This window comes from Hypanus sabinus, chromosome 3 (genome assembly GCF_030144855.1).
Source record: "Hypanus sabinus isolate sHypSab1 chromosome 3, sHypSab1.hap1, whole genome shotgun sequence".
In the NCBI taxonomy this organism is placed as follows: domain Eukaryota; kingdom Metazoa; phylum Chordata; class Chondrichthyes; order Myliobatiformes; family Dasyatidae; genus Hypanus; species Hypanus sabinus.
Window position 1 is genome coordinate 36,575,476 of NC_082708.1, and position 6,000 is coordinate 36,581,475.

The following is a 6,000-nucleotide window of genomic DNA, read 5'->3' on the forward strand; positions in this document are numbered from 1 at the left end:
ACTAACGCGATGGGTCTCAGCCCGGTGCCCTGATCCTGATACAGGACGCCCCCTAAGCCCTCTTGGCTGACATCCATGTGTAATACATACAGCAATCGGGGGTCTGCAAAAGCCAGCACCGGCATCTGGGTCAGCAGCAGCTCCTTCAACGACTGAAAAGCCTCCTCACAGTTTATAACCCACCTCGGTCCAAAGGGCTCTGACGGGTTTAGATATCCTCCACCCTCCTGTCCTTTTCTCCCCCTCCCTTTCTTCCCCAAGGGAGGGTAACTGAACAGAAGCTGATTCAATAGATGACTCACTTTTGCAAAGCCCTTCACGAACCTCCGATTGTAACCACAGAACCGGGCAAAAGAGCAGAGTACTCACAGTCTGGGGTCTTGGCCAAGTGGACACCGCCTCGATCTCAGTCGGGTCTGTAGCTATTCCATTGCCTGGGATTATGTGCCCAACATAGCTAACAGACGTTTTACAGAACTGGCACTTGTCCAGGCAAAGTTTTAACTCTTCAGCCTTCAGGAGGCCGAGCACCTTCAGTACCCTCGCTTCATGTTCCTCCAAGGTGGATCCAAACACTATAAGGTCATCCAGATACACTAACACCTCAAGCAAGTTCATATCCCACACCATCTTCTCCCTGACCCACTGGAAGGTTGCAGGGGTTCTCGATATGCCCTGGGGCATCCTTATGAACTGGAAGAATCCCAGGGGACATATAAATGCTGTCAACAACACACACAAAATGCTGGTGGAACACAGCAGACCAGGCAGCATCTATAGGGAGAAGCACTGTCGACGTTTCGGGCCGAGACCCTTTGTCAGGACTAACTGAAAGGAGAGATACTAAGAGATTTGCAAGTAGTGGGGGGAGGGGGAAATGCGAAATGATAGGAGAAGACCGGAGGGGGTGGGATGAAGCTAAGAGCTGGAAAGGTGATTGGCAAAAGTGAGACAGAGCTGGAAAAGGGAAAGGATCATGGGATGGGAGGCCTCGGGAGAATGAAAGGGGGAGGGGGAGCACCAGAGGGAGATGGAGAGCAGGCAGAGTGATGGGCAGAGAGAGAGTTAAAAAACAAACAACTAAATATGTCAGGGATGGGGTAAGAAGGGGAGGAGGGGCATTAATGGAAGTTAGAGAAGCCAATGTTCATGCCATCAGGTTGGAGACTACCCAGCCAGTATATAAGGTGTTGTTCCTCCTACCTGAGTGTGGCTTCATCCTGACAGTAGAGGAGGCCATGGATAGACATATCAGAATGGGAATGGGACGTGGAATTAAAATGTGTGGCCACTGGGAGATCCTACTTTTTCTGATGGACCGAGCGTAGGTGTTAAGTGAAAAGGTCTACCAGTCTGCGTCGGGTCTCACCAATATATAAAAGGCCACATCGGGAGCACCGGACACAGTATACTACACCAGCCGACTCACAGGTGAAGTGTCGCCTCACCTGGAAGGACTGTCTGGGGCCCTGAATGGTGGTGATGGAGGAAGTGTAAGGGCAGGTGTAGCACTTGTTCCGTTTACAAGGATAAGTGCCAGGAGGGAGATCGGTGGGAAGGGATGGGGGGGAACGAGTGGACAAGGGAGTCGTGTAGGGAGCGATCCCTGCGAAAAGCAGAAGGGGGGGGAGGGAAAAATGTGCTTGGTTGTGGGATCCCATTGGAAATATAAATGCCGTCTTCTCTTTGTCAGCCTTACTCTTGGGGATCTGGTAATATCCACTCCCCAAATCCAGCACATTGAACCACTTCGCCACACTCAGACAGGTCAGCGCATCTTCAATCCTTCAATATACTGGTCAGGGACAGTGCGCCTGTTCTATTGTCCACACACATGCATACCCTCCCATTCTTCTTCCAGGCCACCACTACTGGGGATGCACAGAGGCTTTGGACTCACTGATGATCACAGCTCCTTCAACTTACACAAATGCTGCCGCACGTCTTCCACATCTGCAGGGGCCAGTTGCCGCGACCTCTCTCTAAACGGGGTGTCCTTGGTCACCCTGATAGTGTGACAAGTGTTCTTGGAACAACCCACATCAAATTTGTCAGTGGAAAAGTGATGCACCATCAATAACTCTCGGAGACGTGAAGCGAGATATAGGCTTTTATTCGCTGGAAGAGAGCAGTCAGCAGCAAGAGATCCCCACACGACATCCTGGAGACTGAGGGAGGAGCGGTGCCTCCAATTGCCTTTATACAGGGGTCTGTGGGAGGAGCCACAGGAGCAGTCGGTGGGTGGGGGGGGGTGTCCAGACAGGTAAATGTAGTTCACCACATTCACTCCCCCCCTTTTGTTTTAAAAGAGGGTCCACATGGGGCAAAGTTTCTTATGTATATTTACAGGTTAAGTTTATCAGGTGGTCAAATCTGTCGCTGTGATCTACATAGCACCGGTGGTGATTGCACCGGAGACTGTGGTTGTGTTGGTTCCGGCCTGACTTCAGGTGTCGGCCCATTAGGCGTCAGTGATCCCTCATGCATCTGCAAGGCACCCGGTATGGGAGTGTCGTGAGGAGTCTGTGTAGGGCTTGGTGTGCGTGGTATCATGTGGGTATACACCTCGGTGGGTACAGGGTTCATAGTTACCGTGGATTGTTCGGGGTAGTGGTCTGCCGCTCCAGTGGGCGCCAGGTCGCGGACGGAGACCGTGTCCTCCCACCCATCAGGTAAGACCACGTGGGCATACTGGGGGTTCGCATGTAGTAGGTGAACCCTCTCGACCAGCGGGGAGTATTTATTGCTCCTCGCATGTTTCTGGAGCAGCACTGGCCCTGGGGACATTAGCCAAGCTGGTAGGGTGGTCCCAGCGGCAGACTTACTGGGAAAAGAAAAGAGGCGCTCATGAGGGGTGGCATTGGTGGACATACATAACAGAGAGCGGATAGAGTGGAGTGCCTCGGAGAGGACCTCCTGCCATCGAGAGACTGGCAACCCCTTTGACTTAAGGGCTAAAATTGTGGCCTTCCACACTGTGGCAATCTCCCTCTCCACCTGTCCATTTCCCCGAGGATTATAGCTCGTGGCCTTACTAGTAGCAATGCCCCTAACCAGCAGGTACTGGCGTAGTTCATCACTCATAAACGAGGACCCTCTATCACTGTGGATATAGCAGGGATATCCGAACAGAGTGAAGAGCTGGCGCAGGGCTTTTATGACAGACATGGCAGTGGTGTCGGGGCAGGGGATGGCAAAGGGGAACCGCGAGTACTTGTTGATAATGTTGAGAAAGTAGACATTGCGGTCGGTGAAGGGAAGGGGGTCCTTAAAATCAATACTCAGTCGCTCAAAGGGGCAGGTGGTCTTGTTAAGTTGTGCCTTGTCAGGACAGTAGAAGTGCGGTTTGCACTCAGCGCAGACTTGGCAGTCCTTGGTCATCGCCCTGATGTCCTCATGGGAGTAAGGCAGGTTCCGGGCTTTCACGAAATGGTAAAATCGGGTGACCCCCAGGTGGCAAAGATCTGCATGGAGGGCGTATAGCTGGTCGAGCTGCGCGCTGGCACATGCTCCCTGGGATAGGGCATCAGTGGGGCTCATTGACCCTTCCAGGCTGGTACAGGATGTCGTAGTTGTAGATGGAGAGTTCTATTCTCCACTGCAAAATTTTATCATTTTTGATTTTGCCCCACTGTTGGTTGCTGAACATGAATGCAACTGAGTGTTGGTCAGTCAGCAAGGTGAACCTTTTGCCGGCGAGATAGTGCCTCCAGTGCCTAATAGCTTCCACTATGGCCTGGGCTTCTTTCTCCCACCGCGGAGTGCCGAATTTCAGGGCCCTGAAGGGTACGAGAGAAGAATGCTACTGGCCTGCCTGCCTGATTGAGGGTAGCAGCCAGCGCGAAATCGGAGGCATCACTCTCTACTTGGAAGGGAATGGTCTCATCCACCGCATGCATCGTTGCTTTGGCAATGTCCCCTTTAATGCGGTTGAAGGCCGCGCGGGCCTCAGCTGAGAGGGGAAATGTGGTGGACTTGACCGGGGGTGGGCCTTGTCTGCATAATGAGGGACCCATTGGGTGTAATAGGAAAAGAAGCCCAGGCACCGTTTGAGGGCTCTGAGGGTGGTGGGAAGAGGGAGTTCTAACAGGGGGTGCATACGGTTGGGATCAGGGCCAATGACCCCGTTCTCCATGACATACCCAAGGATAGCAAGTCCGGTGGTTCCAAACACACACTTGTCCCTGTTATAAGTAAGGTTCAGGGCTTTTGCTGCTTGGAAAAATCATTGGAGGTTGGTGTTGTGATCCGGCCAGTCGTGACCACAGTCGTGTTATCCAGATAGGGAAATGGCACTGGTCCACCATCCAGTCCATTTCCCTCTGGAAAACAGAGACACCATTCGTGACACCGAAGGGGACGCGCTGGAAGTGATAGAGCCTGCCGCCCGCCTTAAAGGCGGTGTAGGGGCAGTCCTCTGGGTGGATGGGGAGCTGGTGGTAAGCAGATTTCAGATCTATGGTCTAGTACACCTTGTACTGAGCTATCTGGTTGACCATATCCGTGATGCGGGGTAGGGGGTATGCGTCAAGCTGCGTGAACCTATTGATGGTCTGGCTATAGTCCACGACCATCCTATTTTTCTGCCAGGTCCGAACGACAACCACCTGGGCCCTCCAAGGACTTGTGCTTGGCTCAATGATCCCTTCCCTGAGCAGCCGCTGCACCTCCGACTGAATGAAGACCCTGTCCCCCGCGCTGTACCTCCTGCTTTTAGTTGCCACAGGTTTACAGTCGGGGGTCAGGTTGGCGAACAGCAATGGGGGAGGGATCTTGAGGGTGGAGAGGCTGCAAGTGGTGTCAGTAGCGCAGCTGTTGGCATGGTGCTGGATGGGATGCGCAGGTCGGTGTGTGTGTGTGTGTGGTTAGTAGCGGGGTATACGACGAAGTCCCACAAAACTGAGGATTCCTGACAGTGAGTGGTGGGAGGGTCCCATCATATGCCATAGTCACACTTTTGAGGTGGCTCTGGAAGTCCAGCCCCAATAGTACAGGTGTACACAGTTGAGGCATGACCAGTAGCGCAAAGTCCCGATATTCTGTGCCCTGCACCACCAATGTCGCTACACAACCCCCCCAGATGTCTGTGGAATGCGACCCAGAAGCCATGGTGACCCTCTGGCTTACCGGCCATGTCACAAGTCCGCAGCGTTGCACTGTGTCCAGGTCAATAAAACTCTCAGTGCTGCCCGTGTCAAACAGGCAGCTCATCCTGTGCCCCTCCACCAGGATGTCCATCATTGACCTTGCAAGCTGGTGTGGGGCACTTTGGTCGAGGGTTCCAGAGGCCAGAGTTGAATTGCTGTCTTGGTGCCTGGTAAGCACTCACGGGTCGGAGGCAGAGTGAGGTGGCGCCGACAAAGATGGCTGCCCCCATGTCTTGCACGAGGCGGGCAGGCAAGATGGCGGCCCCCATGCCTCATACACGGCGCTGCTCGACCCCGCTCGTGGTTCAGACTTACAGACCTTGGCGAAATGGCCCTTCTTTCCACAGCTGGAGCAGGTAGCATCTCCGGCCAGGCAGCGTTTTTGGGGGTGCTTTTCGAGTCAGCAGGAGTAACACTGCACGGACTTGCGACTGGCAGCAGCTGTGGTTGGTTTCAGGGAGTTCGTGGACTCGCAAGTGGCAACAGCGGTGGTCGATTCGCTCGCGGGTGGCGGGGTCTGCGGCGTCCACGGAACCGGTGGGGGATCGCGCAGCTGGACAGCGTCAGCGTTGTGCAGAGCAGCCTGCAGCGTATCAGCCAGCTCGATCGCCAAGTGTGAGGTAAGATCAGCATTTTCCAGCTGTCGCTGGCGCACGTACACTGACCTGATCCCCATAACGAAGGCGTCTCATACCAGGAGCTCCGCATGCTGTTCCGCCATCAGTCCCCTGCAGTCGCAGGCCCGCACGAGTGTCTGTAGGGCCAGGACAAACTCAGCGCTCGACTCTCCAGCCCTCTGCCGCCGCGTCGCTAAGTGATGTCTTGCATAGACAGTGTTCACCGGCCGCAGGTA